The sequence below is a fragment of the Lissotriton helveticus genome, chromosome 5_1 (genome assembly GCF_964261635.1).
Source record: "Lissotriton helveticus chromosome 5_1, aLisHel1.1, whole genome shotgun sequence".
NCBI classification, from domain to species: Eukaryota; Metazoa; Chordata; class Amphibia; order Caudata; family Salamandridae; genus Lissotriton; species Lissotriton helveticus.
The window spans coordinates 1,663,820,016-1,663,842,214 of NC_136065.1; the positions used below are offsets into that span (position 1 = coordinate 1,663,820,016).

At 45.6% G+C, this 22,199-nt stretch overlaps 1 non-coding gene across 1 annotated transcript; it reads left to right on the plus strand.

Annotated features, from left to right (window-relative positions):
* Positions 1 to 15,600: 15,600 nt before the first annotated feature.
* Positions 15,601 to 15,673, plus strand: TRNAR-ACG (transfer RNA arginine (anticodon ACG)). Its single transcript has one exon. It is a non-coding gene; the product is annotated as a tRNA-Arg (tRNA).
* The last annotated feature ends 6,526 nt before the right edge of the window (positions 15,674 to 22,199 follow it).

The window sequence follows — 22,199 nt, forward strand, 5'->3', positions numbered from 1 at the left end:
ATTTCTAGCCCGGCTCTTCACACATTAACACACGCATTGCCTGATAAATCCCTGGCTCCAATTTAACGCTGACTGGAGCGTTTTTCCAGACATAGTGCTTGGCATTAGGGGAGTTGTTTCAGGGCTTGCTGCTGACACTTCAAAATTGTTTGTATTTGACCCAGTCTTTTTGCTTTTTTATCTGTCTGTGGTCTATTAGCCCTTGGGTTCTCCCCCCATTTTGAACTCCTTCAAAACCTCCTATAATAGTGATGGCGTACTACGATGAGGAGGAAGATAAGTGGGTGGAATTCAATGAGTATGAGGAGTATGTGGAACCATACACTGACACTATGGAGGAGCATTCTATAGAAACCCGGGATACCCACGACTGGAGTTCTATGAATAAGGCGCTTCTTAAGGCGCTGAAGCCTTTGGCAAAGTCTCTGACTTCGGGGAAAAGAAAGTGTGTTGTTAGACCATGGTTCCTTGGCTGATAAAGATACACAAGAGGATTCTACGCCTAGTACCACTACTTCTTCTGATTCGGATGACTCCGTTACACCTAAAAAGAAGGTCAAGAAGACAAAACACACCTTCTATGATGCTCAGGCTGAGGTATAGCCTAAGAATGTATTATTCAATCCAAGAAATTTGATCCATCCACGGTCCACAGAATAGCAACCTTGTGTGGAAGTTGCGCATCATGTCCAAAATAATATCCGCCAGGGTTTTGAAAACCAGGTCAGAGCTACGCTTAGGTCTGAGTGCCCTCGACCCTCTTTACTTGGCAAGGTCACTGATATGCCAGATTTGGACCCAAATATGGCAACTTTTATGCGCAAATTTGCTAAGGACCCTAAAAAGGGGTTAGATAGAGCCTGGAAAGGATGCCAGGATAAACTTTTGGATATTTCTGGTCCTTTGACGAAGATTTTGGATGCCGCAGTAGTGGCTAAAGATAAAGGTACCCCTCAGGACCCTTCGGACATCATGAAATGGACGCAACGCGCCATGTGTTTTTTGTGGAATGCAAATGTTGCTTTGTCTACCGAAAGGAGACGTTCATTTTTGATGCGGATAGATCCACAATTAGCAGAGATGGCTACCAGAGAGCCAGGTTCCCTGGCCAATGGAATGCTTTTTGGAGAGGACTTTGTTAAAAAGATGGGGAAATACGTAGCGACTTTCTCTGCTTTGGATAAAGCGCAAGCTAACATTAAAAAATTATTTCATACTGGTGTTTTTTTTTTTTATGTTTGAAAGCTTTATTGAAGTAAATAATCAATCCAACAAGGTAACATCAGCATAAATAAATGAGGAAGAGGAAATATGAGGAGAGAATACAAAATAAAGCTGATGGTACAAATGAGGAACAAAGCATTTTAAGTGTTTTTAAGAGGGGGGGGAAGCGGGGGGGGGGGAAGGGGGGGAGGGGGAGTAAGAAAACCTAGTAATAAGTCATAAATGGAAAATTGCAGTAATTATAAACAACAAGCATAAGAAAGTACAGTAAAAGCACCAATAACGACAAATATACGGTCTAAAAGGCAGTACATAAAATATTATGAAGCATAAAACGGCATAAGTGAAAGAGTAAGTAATGTGATTACATACAGGAGTACAAATATTCAAGGGGGTTTAAAATTGGCAGAGGAAAATGTAGAGGGTTTCGTCTTGGCAGATTGGTCCAAATGGAGAGTTAGAGGTAACCAGTATAAATCAACATCACGAGAGGGTTTGCACAAGGCTGCGAAGGCTACATCGAGCCTATGGGAATGACAGAGTAAGTTCTACCAACAGACTATGGAAAGTTTGTGTAGAGATTTCCAATTAGAAGAAATGTGTTGGAGGGCAAGGGCAAGCATGAGGTCAAAGAGACCTCTCGAGTGTGGTGGGAGGTCAAGGGAATCTGACAGACTGCCTAGAAACACCAAGGAGGCTGAGAAAGGGAGAGAGAAGTGAAAGATATGAGAAATACGGGTCCACACCTGTGTCCAAAAAAGGCGAACTGAAGGACAGAGAAAGAAAAGGTGAAAGGAATCCGCATTGGTAGCATTGCAGGTCCAGCAATTAGCACTAGAAGAGGAGAGAAAACGAGATAGGGAAAGTGGAGAAAAATAGAGTCTATGATAGAAGAAAAAGAGAGATTGAGTAAGAGAGGCATTGCGGGAGGTTTTTAGAGATTTAGCCCAGATTTTATCCCAAAGACAAATCGGCCATATGGAATCGAGATCTTTTTCCCAAGAGAGTTCCAGTTTCGATTTGGGGCGATCAGGGTCAGAAGCAGAGAAAAACCGGTAGATAAGGGAGGCCTTAGGAACAGTGGAAAGAAGTGTAAGTAAAGAAGAAGATGATGGGGGTGAGACGTCCGATTCAAGAGAGTAGTATCGTTCAAGAACAGTTTCCATAAGAATGAAGTACTTCTTTGCAAAGGAGGAAGGACAGTGGAAGGAGGACTGAAATTGAGGAAAGGAGCGAGGGGATAAACCATCGAAAAGATGATGGACCCAGATAATACCCCTCGATCTCCAGGTAGGCCAGGCAATAGGTCTGTTCCGTATAAGAATAAGTGAATTATACCAGATGGGCAATAACAGAAAGGACTCACGAGAAATAGGAGAAGATGAAGTCAAGGGTCGCAAAAGAGATGAAGTATGTCGAAATAAAGGGGAGACAATACACGGAGCTTTAGCGGTGAATTGGAGAACTTCCTTAAATGAATGTGGGAGTAACAGATTACGTTCAACAGAAAGCCAAAGTGGCGACAAAGAGGAGATGTCCTGTGACAACCAACGAGAAGCTTGACGTAGGGAAAAGGATTTGTGGTAAAGACGGAAATCCGGAAAATTAGTGCCACCATTTACTTTGGGTTTACGAAGGGATGAGATTGAGATGCGTGCTTTTTTCTGTTTCCAGAGGAATTTGGACAAGACAGAGTCAATACGACGAAAGTAAAGAGTCGGAATATGGATCGGGAGCATGGAAAGTAAATAAATTAAGATTGGGGCAATCATCATTTTAATGGAGTCAAGACGCCCCCACCATGAGAGGAAAAGGGGATTCCAGGAGGAGAGCAGGACATCTATCCTAGAAATAACGGCGTTCATGTTGAGTTGAACAGAAGATGAGATAGAGTTGGAAAAAAGTACACCCAGATATTTAATTTTCTTACTCTGCCAAGCAAAGCCAGTGGAAGAAAAGAAGTGTGGAAGGCAGAATTTAGTGAGGGGAAGAATCTCCGTCTTATCCGAGTTTATTTTATAACCGGAGACCAAAGAAAAATTCTCAAATTCAACCAATAAGGAAGGGACTGAGGTAGCAGGGTCAGAAATAAAAAGAAGGATGTCATCAGCATATGCAGATAATTTAAGGTGATTGGGTCCGTATGGAAAGCCAGAGATGGAAGGATTATTACGGATAGAGGTCAAAAAGGGTTCAAGAGCTAGGATGAACAAAAGGGGGGAAAGAGGACAACCCTGGCGGACACCGCGTTTAAGTGTAAAGGATGAGGAGAGTTTACCATTGACTAAAACAGAGGCTTTGGGCATGGAATAGATTAAGGAAACATAGGAAATGAATTTCGGGCCAAAACCATGCCACTTCAGGGAAGCCATCAGAAAGGACCAATCAACTCGGTCGAAAGCTTTTTCAGCATCCACTGAGATGGCCGCAAGAGGGATGGATAAGGAAGGGGCTTTACTAAGGACATTAAGGAATAGTCTAGAGTTGTCCGAAGTGAGGCGACCTTTAACAAAGCCACATTGCTCTTTCCCTATGAGGTGTGGCAGAAGGGGATCAAGGCGAAGAGCGAGAAGTTTAGCAAACAGTTTATAATCCACGTTGACTAAAGATATTGGCGATAGTTTTTGCAAAATTTGGGATCACGACCTTCTTTAGGGATGAGGCAAATAGTAGCATCTTGGAATGATCCTTGAGCCAGGCCGTCGGAACAAAAGGACTGAAAAAGGAGAAGAAGATGAGGTAAAAGAATGTCGGAAAAATGTAGATAAAATTCAACCGGGAAGCCATCGGGACCGGGGGTCTTGCCTTTGGTGAGAGACGCTAACGCAGTGGACAATTCAGAAAGGCTAATGTCAGAGTCTAGAGTCGAGAAATTGAGCTGGGAGGTATCAGGTATAGGCAGACGATCAAAATATGACTGAAGAAGATCTGGGGTAGGGGGATGTTCAGGTGTATATAAAGATTCATAGAAAGAGTGAAATTGCTCCAAAATGTCTTTATCTGTATGTAGGAGGGTATTGGAAAGGGAATAAATAGCATCAATAATAGTCCGCTCCTTCCGTGATTTGAGGTAATTAGCAAGCAGTTTACCGGACTTGTTGCGACCCCCGTAGTACCGAGCACTACTGCGTAGAAGATAAGAAGAGGCTGAATCCGTGGTGAGCTTATTAAAGGCAATTTTAGATCGAAGAAGTTCAGGAGACATCTGATTTGGAGAGGAGGTATAAAATTGGTGTTCAAGTGACTTGATATGTGTTAGGGCGACCTTGCGTTTTTGAAGAAACGCTTTCTTTTTCTTGGAGACAAAGTCAATAATGAAACCTCGGGCCGTGGCTTTAAACGAATCCCAGAGGATGTGTAGAGGGGTGGTAGGGGTAGAGTTAAGTTGGAAAAATTCTGAGGTGAAAGAGCGAAATGAGGAAGAGAAAAGGGGATCAGTGAGAAGAGAGGAGTTAAAACGCCAGCGAGAGGATTTAGGAGCAGGGGGGAGAAGATCAAAGACAGTAAGAATAGGGGCATGATCAGAAATGACAATAGGTTCAATAGAAGAGGAAAGAAGATTTTGAGATAAGGAGGAAGAAAGGAAAATGTAATCCAAGCGGGAGAAGGAAGAATGTGGGGGAGAGAAAAAGGAAAAATCTAAAGTGTCAGGGTGTGTGATCCTCCAGGAGTCTATGAGATGAACCTGAGAGATAGTGTCAAGAAACTGCTTGTGAGGTTTATGAGGAATGAAACGAACAGAAGATTTACGGTCTAAAAAGGGGTCTACAATCTGGTTACAGTCTCCACCTAATAGAAAGGTATCGTCCTTGTATTGGATACATTTTGCTGTGATCAATGGCCAAAAAGAAGAGTCAGGGCATGTAGGACCATAAACATTCAGTATAGTAATCGGGATAGCATTGACAAGTAGTTTAACCAAAATCCAACGACCCTCTTCATCCCTCTCTTCAAGGAGTAGTTTACATTTGAGACGTTTGTGAACTAGAATAGCAACCCCATTTTTTTTATGAGAGGCAGGTGAAAAGAAAACATCGCCCACCCAAAGTCTTTTGAGTTTCAAAGACTCAACGTCAGAGAGGTGGGTTTCTTGGATAAGAGCAATGTCAGGATTATAAGAGGAGAGGTGGGAAAGTACTCTCTGCCGCTTAATAGGATGATTAAATCCTTTCACATTCCATGAAATAACGTTAAACATGAGAACGCATAAAACTATTCAGAAATAACAGGTGCCAAAATATACTGTACATGCAATAAGGTGAAGTAGAGACAATAAAAGCCATTATAACTAGGAAATGGAAAAATGGATAAACATACTGTATAAGCAATAAGTCAAACTGCAAGAGAGTGAAAAATATGTAAACCATTGAAAAGGTAGAAGGAAGAGTAGGAGGAAAAGGAAAAAGAGAGGGGGAAAGGGAGAAGGCGAGGGGAAAGGAAAGAAGGTCAGCAAAGGATGGTGAAGAAGGAAAAGAGAGAAGGCATAGAAGACAGTACAAATCCAAAAGGATGACTGTAATAAACATACCTGAAGGGGGTAAATACACAAGGGGGAAGGCGGGGAGGTGGTGATGCGTTACACGACGGGGGACCAGGAACAGGAGCGGAACCACACCGAGACCTCACAAAAAGGGAACAAAGGACGGAACAAGATGGTGAAGGGAACATCCGAGACAGATCTGCATAGGGAAAAAGAAAATAATTAATAACATACGGAACATGTGACACAAGATATATAACCAGAAAATAGAAAGAAGAGTTATGTAGAGCATAGTCAAGGAGACTCAAGAAAAAGAAGATATTCAAGAGGAGAAAAATGAGAAGATCAAGAGAAAAAAGCCGAGAAGAGTACATGGAACCAGAGAAAAAGAGAGCTAGAGAGGAAGACATGAATACAACAGAAACATTTCAGCCACTGTTTGAAGGAGAGGAAGAAGCTTCCATCCCTTCCTCATTCTGCAGAAGAAGAAAGTTACGTAGTTCACCAGGATCCTGAAATGTCCAAGTCTTATTCCGATGAGTGACTCTGAAGGTACAAGGATGAAATAAGCCATAACGTGCTCCAAGAGATCGCAAAGAGTGACGCATTGCTAGAAATTCTTTGCGTCTGGAGGCAGTAGCATTAGAGACATCTTGAGATAAGTAAATTCGCTGACCTTGAAAAGTCAATTGTTTTTTGCCTCTTGCTGCTGAAAGGATCGAAAGAAGGTCAGTGAACTTCAAAAACAGGATAATGACCCCACGAGGTTTGGTAGATGAAGATTATCTGGCGCCAAGTCTATGCGCTCTTTCAATACTGATGGACGTACAGGTGGGCATGTCCAAAAGTTTCGGAAGGAAGGAGGTGAAGAAAGAGACTGGATTGTCACCCTCAAGATTTTCTGGCAGATTGTAAATACGAAGGTTGTTTCTTCTGTTGCGATTTTCCAAATCCTCCGTATGTTTCTGCAGAGAGAGGACAGTCTTTTCTAACGTTACAATGCGTTGCGTGTTGGACTGAACCTCAGGTGTAAGTAGTTCTACAGAAGAAAGGCGAGCATCCATGGACTCCCATTTATCTTTCAGAAGCTGCATATCCTTGCTCGTCTCTTCGATAAAAGGACGCATTGCACGAAGTTCTTCCAAAATTTGATCAATAGGAGATGAGGAAGAGGGGTCTTCCGGTGTGGGAGAATTTTGTTTAAGACGTTTGCCAGCTGGAGCCGGTGGAGAGGTTCTATTGGAAGCTGAGTGACCGGAGGGGGCACGCTGAGAGGAAGAAGTCGACATTCTTGCAGACTGAGGCAATGTAGACGCAGCAGTTGAAGAAATCACCGGAGTACTCACCGAGGGGTCAAAGAGAAACTTAGGTTTACGTAATGTCACCATAGGGAGTTCCTCCTTCAGACAACAATTGAGTTCAAGGCGCGTAGAAGTTGAGAGAAAGGCGACAGTAGTGATTCAGAAGGTCACCGTAGTATAAGGTAAGCCAGTCACTATAGATACATAAGATGTTCCAAAGACATATCCCTGTGGGTATTGCTGACAAGAGTGAAGTAGTATCTTTGAAGACTTCAGCTGAATATGACAGGGTTGCACCAAAACATACCTGTCAAGTCCAAAGCATATACTTGGCATGAGAAACTAGCATAGAAATAATAGGAGGGATATTTGAGCCAAAGGCGCCAAAATAAAATCAGGTAAATAACATGAAGTCATGTGCCTGAGGAAGCGCAAGTAAATTGCATTGGAAAGCGCCAGCGAGCTGAATGGTGTGGATGCTGGTAGTATTGAAGAAAAAGGGCGCAAAACATGACATAGAAGAAAAAAGCTGTGAGGCAGAAAGTCAGAAAACAGTTATTGAAACAGCCGCAGTACACCGCCAGTGATGAACGCTGAAGTGGCAAAGCGTCTGAGGTAAGCAGGTCTCACAATGGAAGCCTCATAACGTAGAGTCTGAACAGACGCGCCTCAGAAGAGAATAAGCGTAGCATAAATCATCTTAAATGCTCACCCCAAAAGTCATTACTGCCGAGCGACACATGGTGGTCGAGGTCGTGCCGGCTTATTGAGGAGGCGGAGGTCCGGTGTGTCGAGGGACGCCTAAAATGGCGGCTGCGTGAGGAGTGGCAGCAACATCGTGTAAACCGATGAAAAACGGCAGTTCAAAAGCCGCACTGGCGCTCCGCGTGTTCTCCGGAGGTTCCGACAGGAGAATCCAGGAGTCAGAAGCGAAGGCAATCCCCTTCACATCGAGGAAGCTTCAAGGAGGCTGTTCGGTGCGGCGGAGCTCCGTAACTAGCCGGCCATCTTGCGCGGCAGTCAAGCCCCATACTGGTGTTTTTAACAGGGCCGGCCGCTTTAGAGGTCGCGGTTCTGGCCGTGGAGGACAACAGACCTCTAGAGGTTCTGAGCAGAGGGGCAGAGGAGGTGCCCAAAGGTCCAAATTCTACCCCTCCAAGAATAGAGGCGACAGAGGCCGAGGTCAGCGGGGCAATTATCGATGTCAGCAGTACCAGTATGGAGACTCCTCATATTCAGGTACCCATTTTGCATTACGGGGATCACATGGTGGGAGGTCGTCTGTCTCAGTTCCTTTCCAGGTGGGAGGCCTTGTCTTCGGATCCTTGGATCCTTCAAACTGTTCAGGGTTTTCAGATTGACTTTTATTCCACTCCTACTTAGACGATGTTTCCAAGACCTCTAAGATTTTCCCCCGTAGAGATGATTTTCATCGACGAAGAGATTCAGTCTATGTTGCTCAAAGGGGCTATTTTGCAGACAGAGCTGCATCCACACGGATTTGTAAGCACAGTTTTCCTTGTGCCCAAGAAAGATCTGGGTTTCCGTCTTGTTCTCAATCTGAAAGAATTCAACGTGGGCGTAGTGTATCGCCATTTCAAAATGGAGGGCATTAATCTCTTACGAGACATGTTATTGAGCCGCGATTGGATGGTTCGGTTAGACCTAAAGGATGCTTACCTGACGGTTGCCATTTTTCCTCCTCATCGTCGCTTCTTCCAGTTTCAGTGGCGCAATCAATGGTTTGAGTTTACGGCCATGCCCTTCGGTCTGTCGTCCGCTCCATGGTGTTTCACAAAACTCATGCGGCCGGTGGTTCAGTGGTTAAGGGAGAGAGGAGTGAGACTCATTATTTATCTGGACGACATTCTGATAATGGGTCAGTCTGTTGAGATAGTTCAGTTGCATCTTTCTTGGACTATAAGCCTCCTTCAGGAGTTAGGTTTCCTCCTCAATGTTCCCAAGTCTCTCCTGATTCCATCTCAGGTGATCGAATTCTTGGGTTTTCAAGTCGATTTGGTGACGTCTCAACTTCTCTTGCCTCTAAAAAAGAGGTCCGCTATCAAGAAGGAATTGAGGAGAGCGCTTGCATCTCCGACAATATAATTGAGGACCTTAGCCCGCCTTGTAGGGTTGTTGGCAGCGTCCATTCAAGCGATTTTTCCGGGTCCCCTTCATTACAGGGCTTTACAGAGGTTGAAGATCTTACATCTTCGCAAGGGTCTGCATTATGCAGAACAGATTGCACTCTCTCAGGAGGCGCGTCTGGAGATGAATTGGTGGTTACAACACATGGATGCTTGGAATGGCAAGGCCATTTTTGCGGCAATCCCGGATGCCATCATCGAGTCCGACACCAGTCGTTGGGGCTGGGGGGCTCGTTGCGGGACTTTGGAGACCGGTGGTCGTTGGTCCCAGGAGGAATTACGTCTTCACATCAACTGCCTGGAGCTGTTAGCGTGCTCTTTTGCTATTCGGACTCTTTCTCCTCAGAAGGCAAGTTGTTGTATACTTCTGCGCATGGACAATGTGTCCGTGGTACGCTACATCAATCGTCTGGGGGGTACCAGATCCCGTCTACTGGTGGAAATTGCCAAGGATTTTTGGCATTATTGTCTGGACCATCACATCTCAGTGACGGCAGAGTACATTCCGGGTTCCTTGAATGTGGTGGCAGACTGGAATCCCAGATTCCTACGGGACTCAAGCGATTGGAAACTGCATCCCTGTGTGTTCCAAGCGTTGAACTCCAAATGGGGCCCGTGTGTTCTAGATCTCTTTGCCTCTCGACTCAACAGGCAACTTCCCCTGTTTTACAATTGGCGTCCGGATCCGTTAGCGATCAGCTCGGACGCCTTCCTTCAATCATGGACGACGGGCATTCTATATGCATTTCCACCGTTCGTGATGATCCCGAGATTGTTGACCCACACTTGTCGACAGAGGGCGGAAATAATCCTAGTATCACCTTGTTGGAAAGCTCGAGCCTGGTTTCCAGGAGCAATGACTCTGTCATGTGCTCCTCCAGTTCAAATCAAGTCCTTTCCGGAATTATTGACCAACCCTGTCGGTCTTCTTCATCCGTTGATCCTGCAGGGCCAATTGTCACTCATGGCGTGGAGACTTTCCGGCGACGTTGGCAAGTGCCGGGAGCTTCGCAAGACGCTCTCTTTTTCCTCTCTCAATCTTGGGCACCTTCCACTCACAAACGTTATGAGTCCGCTTGGCGGCGATGGGTGCGTTGGTGTGGTCAACAACAGAGTGATCCTTTGGGATCCGAATCTCTGTAATTGTAAATTTTTTGTCTGAATTAGCCAAGTCTGGTATGGCTTTCAGGACAGTCAAAAATTTTCGATCAGCCCTTTCAGCGGGTCATCCTCATATTGACGGTAAACCAGTAGGTGAACACCCTTTGGTTTGTAAGATTCTACGAGGTATCAGGTTAGTAAATCCTCCTCAAGACAAATATCACACCTTATGGGATGTTTCCATTGTTCTCAGATTCCTGCAGTCTTGGCCGGCTAATGATGGTTTGTCGCGCAAACAATTATCGGCCAAATTGACTCTGTTACTTTGTCTTATATCATGTAGACGTGTATCTGATGTGCGTGCACTGGACTTAGCAGGTAGAGTATTTACTCCTTCTGGAGTTTCTTTTACCATTTCTCGTCGTACAAAGACAAATTCAAAATGTGTTTCTTACCCTGCTTTTCCACATCATAGCAAACTTTGTGTTGTGCAATGTTTGAAGGTCTATGAAGACTGTACTAGAGAATTTCGAAATGATGTGGCAGGTCAACTTCTAATTTCTCTTCAGAGACCTTTCCGCCCTGTCTCTTCAGCTACTCTAGCCATGTGGGTTACTTGGCTTTTGACCTTAGCTGGCATTGATTCCTCCGTTTTTGGAGCACATTCTGTTAGAGGTTCTATGGCTTCTAAGGCCCTTCTCACTGGGTCTAGGTTACAAGACATCATGACTGCGGCAGATTGGTCATCTGAGTCCACTTTCAAGACCTTTTACCACAAACCTTTTGTGGATATTGCGTCGGTGGTAGTGGAGCAACTTTAAACTAGCATTATTTGAGCCTCCATGGCCTGACATAGAATGAAAAATTGTCTAGCATTCGCGACAAAGAATTTTCAATTCAATTCAATTTCAATTCAAAGTTCTTTATTCGACTGCGTGGAATACAGTCATAAAAGTACATTTAAAATACATATATATACAAAACATGATAGAAGGAATCAATACGTCAGATAATCATAGAAAAGTACATGATATCACGGTCAGTTGTATATATACAGTTCATCAGAGACTTGTTTAAGGGGGTAAGATGGTTCGGTTAGGAGTCAACCTTCCATACTTTTTCTAAATTTCAGGGCTGTTTTTAAAAAGTTATATATAAAAAGGGTGCAATCACAATGCAGCATTTGAAGATATAGTAGTGCTAGCATTATTTGCCCAAAGTTCAATTTCTTAAGCAAAAGTTTTAAAAACATTTTCCGCGGGGTCTCGTAAAATGAGCATATAAATAAAAAGTGTGCCATATCTTGCGGAGACTTATTGTCGCAGCCGCAAGATGGCAACACTGTCCCTCTATGGGCTCCGCTCGGTACGGCTAACATCAGGTGAAATAAACCAAAGCGAAATCTACTCAACAGGAAGCGTTCATATCTGGAGGTAGGCCAGGATAGGTATGGTTCAATTTGTATACTTGTTGTAATTAAGACATGTCTCATAACACTATCCTTTTTCAGTTCGGTTTCTTCCCTGGCAAGCTGTCTATTCAGCAAGAAAGTATCCTTTACATATATTACATCAAGCTTGGATACTTGCTGAGGTGTAAAAAAGAGATCCAGCCTGCCTAGATCGTGAAGGCAGTTTTTGATGTATTTTAGCCAGGGTATCTTGAATTTCTCTTCCCAGGTTAGTGCTTCGAGGAGGATGTTATGGGTTAATGGTATTTCGTCGTTCAGCCAACATTTAAGCCAACAGAGCAGAGGGCTTACAGCGATCTTATCCCCTATATGTGGCATGCCCAGTTCCTCATGAGTGGAAAAATTAGCAGTACACTTTGGTAGACACAGGACCTGTTTTAAAAAGATTTTTTCAGCGGTTGTAAGGACGCCCACAGGGGCGAAGCCCCAGAGTTCGCTTCCGTAACTGGCGACTGCAATACTTTTGGCTTGATATATTTTCATCAGGGCGACCACTGGTGTGTTGCCCATTTTACGCGCAAAGTCCATTATTCCAACGTTGGTCCATATTAATTCGTCTTTCTTTTTATATATTGCGGGTCCCCATGTGAGTTTAGAATCAAACAATACTCCAAGGTATGAGAAGGTTTTTGTTGTTGGTATTTTTTCCCCGTTGATAAAGAAGGGGTGGGACTTTTTGGATTCGGAGCCTACCTTCATAACAAAAGATTTTGAGTTGTTGATACTCAGACCCCGCAAGTTCATAAATTGGAGAAAGGAATCTAACAGTTTCTGGAGGCCAAGTGCAGTTCTGGAAATAAGAACGGCGTCATCTGCATAAAGCAGAACAGGGACGCCCTTTTTCCCTATGTAAGGATAGTCCGTATCAGTTGTTAAAAGATGCTCCTCAAGACCGTTTATATATAAATTAAAAAGAAAAGGCGCTAAAATACAGCCCTGCCTAACCCCCCGATTAATTTTAAAGTCACTGGTTACTTTCAGGTCTTTGGTGTAACGAACATTTGTACGTGTATCATTATGGAGGTCGGCCAGAAAATTAATCAAATTAGTTTCAACTCCCATATTCAGTAAGATGTCCCAAAGTTTGCTACTGTCAACACAATCAAAGGCCGATGAAAGGTCCATAAAGGCCATATATAATGTTCCAGTGCGGGCTAGGGTGTACTTGCCACTGATTAGATATAAATTCAGGCATAGAGTTGTTGTTGAGTGTCCTGGTCTGAAGCCATATTGAGCGGGTGCCATTATGTTGTTGTTTTTGGCGCATGTGGACAACCTGTTTAAAAGGATCCCTCCCACTACTTTGGCAACTGAATTTATCAGGGAGATTTGTCTGTAACACGCTGCATTAGTTCTATCGCCCTTCTTGTATACTGGAACGATGGTAGATGCTCCCCAGGTCTTTGGTACCCCAATTGCGGCCCCAGCATTGACAACCACTGTAAGAATTGGAGCCCAAAAGGGGATGTTTGATTTGAACAAGTCCGGGGGGAGACCGTCCGGGCCCGGAGCTTTGTTACTGGTTAGACCACGGATCCCTTTTTCAAGTTCTTTGACTGTGAAGTGCAATGGTGCACCTTCAGGAAATTTAAAAACTTGTGTTGTTTGTGGGACGTCACTCTCAAATATTGAGCTGAAATGGGAAATCCATTCATTCTCGGGTATAACAGTTCCGAGGCTGGTAGCGTTGGGATAATCAAACAGTGGCTTGTTGATTATGCTCCAGAACTTCGAGCTGTTTCCCAAGATTGAGGGATCAAGCAAGGACTCCCAGATGTTCTTTTTTATGATCTTTTTCCGTGATGCCAAGGCTATTTTGTATTCTAAACGTAAAGCTTTGATAAGTACAAGGTTTCTTGGTATATTCTTAAGGGCAATTTTCAGTTTACGCTTGGAGGATGAGCAAGTATGATCAAACCACCGTGGTTGTTGAGCAATTGTTCCTTTCGTTGGTACGGAGAGCAGTTGATCAATTCTTTTTGTAATCACAGCAAAGGCAGATAAAATAGATTCAGGGGGTGTGATATTAGAGGCACAAAGGTTGAGTTCATGTTCACAGTTCTTTATAACAGACTCTTGCAAGGTGTCGCTATTTATCGTGGACCATTTCAGACGGCGATTATTGTTAACCAATTTTAGGACTCCAGGGTCCTTATGATTTTTCTGGCGTACAAAAGGACCGCGTTGTAGGTCAAGTGAAAGCAGGTTGTGATCACTATAAGTGCTTTCAAGTATGTTAAAGTTTAGGACCAGGTTTACCACCTCAGCTGAAAGGAGTATATGATCTATATAAGACCCTGATTCTGAGCCTTTATAGGTTGGTGTTTTGAAGATATAAGAATCATCTTTCAGAGACAGGGCAATACTCAGGTTTAGGACGTCTGTTAGGGTGTTCATGTTTGTTCCTCGAGGGCGATGTTCAAAGTGAGGACCTGGTCTATTTCCACAGCCCAAAGAACCCAAGGATGTCACAGATGGATTTCCCCAGATATGCGTGTTAAAGTCACCGACAATTATTTTATCCCGGGATAGCTTTGCCGAGTTGTCACAGAGATAATTTTGGAGTTTAACGATGTTACATTCTCCTGGGGATGTAACAGAGTTGTAAAAGTTAACCAGGGTTAATGCTTTTTTACCCTTCCTAAGCTCCAGTATCTGGATGTTCCTGCTATCCTGCTGTATGTTTTTTATCTGGGATATAAGAGACAGACTGATGAATGTTGCTAGGCCTCCCTTTGCCCTTCCACTAGGTGAGGGAGATGCATGGACAAAGAAGCTTTGGTATCCCTCGATAAAGATGTTATTATCTGCAAGCCAGGTCTCCTGGAAACATAGTATGGTGTAATTTCTGACCCAAGTTACCCACATCGGATCGTTTACTTTAGCGGTCAGTCCTGCGATGTTCCATGACAAGATTTTAATGGGATGGAGCTCGTTGCAATCTATCACTGACTCCGTGGACACGGAGGCGAGAATAATCCCACCCAGGATGTTATATGATATTTAATGTATTATTGTTTACAACTGTTTTATACTGAATGCATTGTTTGATGCTATGCTTAAACTCTTGTTTTTCCCCACCCAATTCTCGTTGTGACTGTTTTTACTTTCAATCCGACATGGGTATTATGGCTATGTTTCTTTTTCAGGTGATCAAAACACCCAATCCTGAAGATTCAGCTATCCTGACGTTCTTTACCAGTCCTCTGTGTTCCTGGAGGTTTCCTGATGTGTTCCATTCAAGTTCCATTGGATTTGAATTCTTTTACTTATGGACTTTGCAAAGAAAGAGGAAGTGCTTACGTCACTGGGACATTATATATTGATTACTGTCATGCTATTGGTGCATACCTGGAGGGGGCTGTTCTTCCGGGTTATGCTTGTTTAAAGTTAACTCTTTTGCTGCTGTATTTGTTTGTAAAGTTAGAGAAGCATTATTCTCGCCTCCGTGTCCTTAATAGAATTGAAAATTCTGTGTCGCGAATGCTAGACAATTTTTCATTCCCTTCACACCGGCCTATGCACTTGCACTGAAGCGGAAAAAAACTAGTTAAGTCGCCAGTTCTGAATGGCTGCCTGACCAAATCGAAAAGACTTTGATCCAATCAGAGCCGCGGACAAAATATACAATTGCCAATTGAGCAGAAGCATGTCAAAGTTGTTGTGACTTTCATTGGCCGTACATTCTGTGAGTTCCTTAAGTGATCCCTTTAGACACCTCAGTATTTGACTCTTGCTACTATCTTCACTCCTTAATGTGAAAGCGCTATAATTTCTCCAGCTTGTTCAACCTCTCCAGCCTGCACATTGCCGTCCATATACCAGAGCGTATATGTGTTGGTCTAGTACCCCGCCCCGTGCACTTCAGACAGCGGCGGGCCAGTGGCGCAATGGATAACGCGTCTGCCTACGGAGCAGAAGATTCCAGGTTCGACTCCTGGCTGGTTCGACTTAAGGATCCTTTTCACATCTTTAAAAGAAATCACAGTTAATAGTAAAATGTATCCATATACCTAGTGGGCGTTTATGGAAGATTAAACTAATGACACAATTTCCTGTAAATAAACCATTAATCATGAAGAACCGTAATTTGATTCCACTGAAAGAGCAGCGCTTTAATCGGGAAAAAATCCGATGTGCCCAGACACTCATTACATTTAAAAGAACTACATACCACAATGCAGAAATAGTTGCCTTCGATCGGACTACCTAGTTACAGAGAGGCAGAGTTTTAAGTGGGATGAAAAAACATGTGGGGTTCCTGAAAGGGGCGGGCCTATATAATTAGGGCGTGGCTTAAACATGTAAACTAGAGTGCCACCCTTTGCATAGAATTGAAGTTGGCATAGGTGACAATTGAGCTGTGGGCTATGCAGGGAGGCAGCAGATTGAATGAGCATCTAATCCCAACACTTTTTTTGCGCCTCCCCCCAACAACAAATTAACAACAGGGAGAGCCCAGGCAAGAATAGAAAATAGTTCAGTGGAAGTAGTTCAAAGAGCCTGTGTTTGAGAAGAGCCATGAGAACTTCTGGGGCCTCATTCATGAGAAGTGGAGCATCGCTGTGTGAAAGCAGCGATGCGCCACTTCTCAGTGAAACCTCCTTGCGACACTAATGATCATGTCGCAAGGAACGACAGATATGTCAGTAAAACTGACGTGTCTGCCAGCGCAAAAAGTGGATCATTGCTGGATTTGTGTCAGAAACGTGAGGCAACCCCAGCAATGTTCCTTTAACATGGGACAAGACCCATGTGAATGGGCCTGCGTCACCCTTACGATTGCCATGAGGCAGGCGTAAGGTTTTGACGCATTGGCGTCCTAGAAGTGCCACAGCGAAATCTCATAGATTTCGCTGCGCCAATCCTACAACCCTTTCTTGCGAGGTTACGCCACTCTGCATACATTGTACCTGGCGCAGGTATAATGTGGTGCAGGGGTTTACGAAGTGACACATCTACCTAGATGCGTCACTACGTAAATATGATGAAACATGGCGATATTTTTACGCCACTGGTGCGTCACAAAAAGTGAAAATATATACATTAATAGCATCGTTATTTACAAAGCCAATAGCTTACACTTTCCTAATGCGAGTCCTATTGGCTATGGAAATGCTTGTAGGCAGCAAGCAGGGACAGTACTGTTGTGGTGCTGAGTGATGATGTGGTTGGGCTGAGTGATGTGGTGGTGTATTAGAGTGATGTGTGGTGTATTAGAGTGATGTGGTGGTGTCCAAGAGTGATGTGGTGGTCTCCCAGAGTGATGTGGTGGTGTCCCCGAGTGATGTGGTGGTGTCCCCGAGTGAAGTGGTGGTGTCCCCGAGTGAAGTGGTGGTGTCCCCGAGTGATGTGGTGGTGTCCCTGTGTGATGTGGTGGTGTCCCTGAGTGATGTGGGGGTGTTCCTGAGTGATGTGGTGGTGTCCCCGAGTGATGTTGTGGTGTCCCCGAGTGATGTGGTGGTGTTCCTTAGTGATGTAGTGGTGTCCCTGAGTGATGTGGTGGTGTCCCCGAGTGATGTGGTGGTATTCCTTAATGATGTGGTGGTGTCCCTGAGTGATGTGGTGGTGTCCCTGAGTGATGTGGTGGTGTCCCCGAGTGATGTGGTGTTGTCCCTGAGTGATGTGGTGATGCCCCTGAGTGGTGCCCCTGAGTGATGTGGTGGTGTATTAGAGTGATGTGTGGTGTATTGGAGTGATGTGGTGATGTCCCAGAGTGATGTGGTGGTGTCCCAGAGTGATGTGGTGGTGTCCCCGAGTGATGTGGTGGTGTCCCAGAGTGAAGTGGTGGTGTCCCCGAGTGAAGTGGTGGTGTCCCCGAGTGATGTGGTGGTGTCCCTGTGTGATGTGGTGGTGTCCCTGAGTGATGTGGTGGTGTTCCTGAGTGATGTGGTGGTGTCCCCGAGTGATGTGGTGTTGTCCCCGAGTGATGTGGTGGTGTCCCCAAGTAATGTGGTGGTGTTTCCGAGTGATATGGTGGTGTCCCCGAGTGATGTGGTGATGCCCCTGAGAGGTGCCCCTGAGTGATGTGGTGGTGTATTAGAGTGATGTGTGGTGTATTGGAGTGATGTGGTGATGTCCCAGAGTGATGTGGTGGTGTCCCAGAGTGATGTGGTGGTGTCCCCGAGTGATGTGGTGGTGTCCCCGAGTGATGTGGTGGTGTCCCAGAGTGATGTGGTGGTGTCCCCGAGTGATGTGGTGGTGTCCCCGAGTGAAGTGGTGGTGTCCCCGAGTGAAGTGGTGGTGTCCCCGAGTGATGTGGTGGTGTCCCTGTGTGATGTGGTGGTGTCCCTGAGTGATGTGGTGGTGTTCCTGAGTGATGTGGTGGTGTCCCCGAGTGATGTGGTGTTGTCCCCAAGTGATGTGGTGGTGTCCCCGAGTGATGTGGTGGTGTCCCCGAGTGATGTTGTGGTGTTCCTTAGTGATGTAGTGTTGTCCCTGAGTGATGTGGTGGTGTCCTCGAGTGATGTGGTGGTATTCCTTAGAGATGTGGTGGTGTCCCTGAGTGATGTGGTGGTGTCCCTGAGTGATGTGGTGGTGTCCCGGAGTGATGTGGTGGTGTCCTTGAGTGATGTGGTGGTTTCCCCAAGTGATGTGGTGGTGTCCACAAGTGATGTGGTGGTGTCGCAGAGTGATGTGGTGGTGTCCCCGAGTGATGTGGTGGTGTCCCTGAGTGAAGTGGTGGTGTCCCAGAGTGATGTGGTGGTGTCCCAGAGTGATGTAGTGGTGTCCCCGAGTGATGTGGTGGTGTCCCCGAGTGAAGTGGTGGTGACCCCGAGTGATGTGGTGGTGTTCCCAGAGTGATGTGGTGGTGTCCCCGAGTGATGTGGTGGTGTCCCCGAGTGATGGTGTGGTGTCCCCTAGTGATCTGGTGGTGTCCCCGAGTGATCTGGTGGTGTCCCAGAGTGATGTGGTGGTAAACCTAGTGATGTGGTGGTGCACCTGAGTGATGTGGTGGTGTCCCCAAGTGATGTAGTGGTGTCCCCAAGTGATGTAGTGGTGTCCCCGAGTGATGTGGTGTTGTCCCTGAGTGATGTGGTGGTGTCCCCGAGTGATGTGGTGGTGTCCCCAAGTAATGTGGTGGTGTTTCCGAGTGATATGGTGGTGTCCCCGAGTGATGTGGTGGTGTCCCCGAGTTATATGGTGATGTCCCGGAGTGATGTGGTGGTGTCCCGAGTGATGTGGTGGTGTTCCCGAGTGATGTGGTGGTGTTCCTGAGTGATGTGGTGTTGTTCCTGAGTGATGTGGTTGTGTCCCTGAGAGATATGGTGGTGCCCCTGAGTAATGTCATGGTGCCCCTGAGTGGTGCCCATCAGTGATGTAGTGGTGCCCCTGAGTGATGTAGTGGTGTCCATGAGTGATGTGGTGGTGTTGGAGTTAGAGGGTGGAGTTGGAGGGTGGAGTTGGAGGGTGGAGTTGGGTGGAGTTGGAGGGTGGTGTTGGAGGGTGCAGTTGGAGGGTGGAGTTGGAGGGTTGAGTTGGAGGGTGGAGTTGGAGTTGGAGGGTGGAGTTGGAGGGTGGAGGTGGAGGGTGGAGTTGGAGTTGGAGGGTGGAGTTGGATAGTGGAGTTGGAGTTGGAGGGTGGAGTTGGATAGTGGAGTTGGAGGGTGGAGTTGGAGGGTGGAGGGTGGAGTTGGAGGTGAAGGGTGGAGTTGGAGTTGAAGGGTGGAGTTGGGTGGAGTTGGAGGGTGGAGTTGGAGGGTGGAGTTAGAGGGTGGAGTTGGATAGTGGAGTTGGAGGGTGGAGTTGGAGGGTGGAGTTGGAGGGTGGAGTTGGAAGGTGGAGTTGGAATTGGAGGGTGGAGTTGGAGTTGGAGGGTGGAGTTGGAGGGTGGAGTTGGTGGGTGGAGTTGAAGGGTGGAGTTGGAGTTGGAGGGTGGAGTTAGAGTTGGAGGGTGGAGTTGGAGTTGGAGGGTGGAGTTGGAGGGTGGAGTTGGAGTTGGAGTTGGAGGGTGGAGCTGAAGGGTGGAGTTGGAGAGTGGAGTTACTGTAGTCTTGGCAGGTGTTCCCCCACTCGAAGTAGGTGAAACTGAGGATTTTTGTGCCCTGAAAAGTAGGGTCATTAAGTGGCTCAACATAAATAGACCCCTCCCGTTACACCTCAATAACGAAATTATAATGGTAAGAAGGGTGCCATGGGTGGGGAGAACCCAAAAATCCATTATTGGGGACTGCATACTTGCGAGTTTTAGGGACACAGACACAGTGTCCTATATATGTCAAGGGAAAAATAGATCTAGGGAATCCACTATTCAAACCCTTCGGGTGTCTTTCTTCTTCCCCATCACTCCAGTCCCACTGAAGCCGCCACAAATGCAAAACAACTGGGAGAGGGTTGGCAGGAGGGGGAGACACCAGGATTCTAACTATAGATCTTCATTTGGCCGATCAGAACCACCTATTCACACCTATAATCGGTTCAATTGTCTGAATGATTTAGAGGGGGTTGATTGACAGATGGACAATGCCCCCCAGGGTCCTATGGAAAAGAGTGTCCCGGTGGAGGTGTTGGGAGTGCGGAGCTCTTATGTTCAGCAAACTGTAATGATTGGCGTTGGGAAACCAGGGTGCGTTGAACCCAAGGTTACAGCCACAGAATGTACAGGAGGGGGACATGGGCCGGCTATGCAGGGGCCAACACAGGAGATTTTATCAAACCCCCAGGAGGGTTTAGAAGAGAGGGGGGAGGGAATGCGACTAATTTCCTGGAACGTAGCGGGGATAGCGGGTAAATTCACCAATAAGGAATGGGTCGATTTCATTAGGAAATTTCATGTCATATGTATTCAGGAGACATGGGCCTTGGTGAGCAATTACCATCTACAGGGGTACAAGTGTTTTTTTGTTCCTGCCCGAAAATCCAGATCCGGGAGAGCAATGGGCGGGCTGTCCATTTATATAGATTTAGACCTCCCAGGTACCTGGTCTTCTCCAGATTGGAACTCATATGGGATCCAGGTAGCTCGGTTCCGTGGAAAGGGGCTAAGACTCTCTATTTTTAACATCTATAACACTGAGTCAGCAAACATCCAAACCCAGCTACTAGCTGAATTAGACCGGAGGCTGGAACAAGAAATAACATCCCAAAATAAGGGGCAGTCTTATGGGCTGCTATTAATGGGAGATTTTAACTGCCATCTCTCTCCGGCATTGGTCACGGCAAACTCAGATTGGTCACAATGCCCATTGGAAAAGGGTCCGCATTTCTCTCACACACCCACTGGGTCGGCTCTGGGTCTACTTCGGCTGAAGTATGACTTAGAACACACTATTACCATGATTGACCCACAGTTGGATGGCACACTTCCTCCAACTTTTAAGGGCAGGGGCTGCTCATCCATTATAGATTATATTCTGGCCTCAAGATCCCTGATAAACAAAATAGTCGGGGCAGGGATAGAATGGAGCAGTTTTAGCGACCACAACCCTCTCGTTTTGGTGCTCTCATATAGGGTGGGTGCTGGAACTAGACCCCGTGGTATATTTGAGGAGAGGGTTACAGACCAAGGTAGGCGACTGAAATGGTCCAAAATAGATGGGGCAAAGTTTTTCAAAACCCTGGGTGACAAGGGCCTACCGGCCATTAACGATTGTCTAGACCTAGAAGTTCAGGGATCAAGGTTACTGGAAGCATTTGAGCAGATTGCTAACCTGATCGATGGCCTACTTAAGTCCAGCGCGCACCCCCGTAACCTGGTCAATCCGCGGTGGTTTGACAAAGACTGCTCTAAGGCACTAAGGGAGTTGAAATGCTGCCTAAAGCTAAAACCGAGGGACCCCCAAAAAATTAGGGCATGCAGAGAGAAATATAATAAAGAGACCAAAAGGAGGAAACTTGCCCTGCAGGCAGAAGCTTGGGCAGACCTAAGAGAGGCAGGGGAAAGAAAGGATCTGGAGGGCTTCTGGAGAATTATTAACAGACCGACTTTTCAAGAAAATGATTCTCCGGACATAGGGGCTAACATCCTTCCGGAACAGTGGACCTCACATTTCAGAGGTTTATATAATTATGAGTCCGGTACCTCTGCAGAGCCACCGGTAGCCTTTTTTTTTTTTTTTTTTTTATTTATTTATTTATTTATTTATTTTTTTATTTTTATTTTTTTTTATTTTTTTTTGTCCTCATTTACGTGCAAAGCTCCAATCTATCAAAACCAAAGGACCGCCACAGAGCAAAAGAAGGAATGGTCGCGTGCAGTGCTGTCTCAGCTTATAGCTGGTAGGAGAAAGTTCATTCGGGAGGGGAGAAGACCTGTTCCCCACAGCACCAATCACAGCAGCCAAACATGATTTTTGCTTAGATATGTGCCTCAGGAGATAGTGTCCAAATTATCGAGACCCCCGTAGCTCCAGAACTGTTAGTCATGGCAGCTAGGATAAGCAATGTACGTGTTAATCATAGGACTTGGGGAAAAAAAAAAAAAAAAAAAAAACCCCAAGTTTGTCACTGCTGTCCTAGCATAGCCCAAAAGGCTC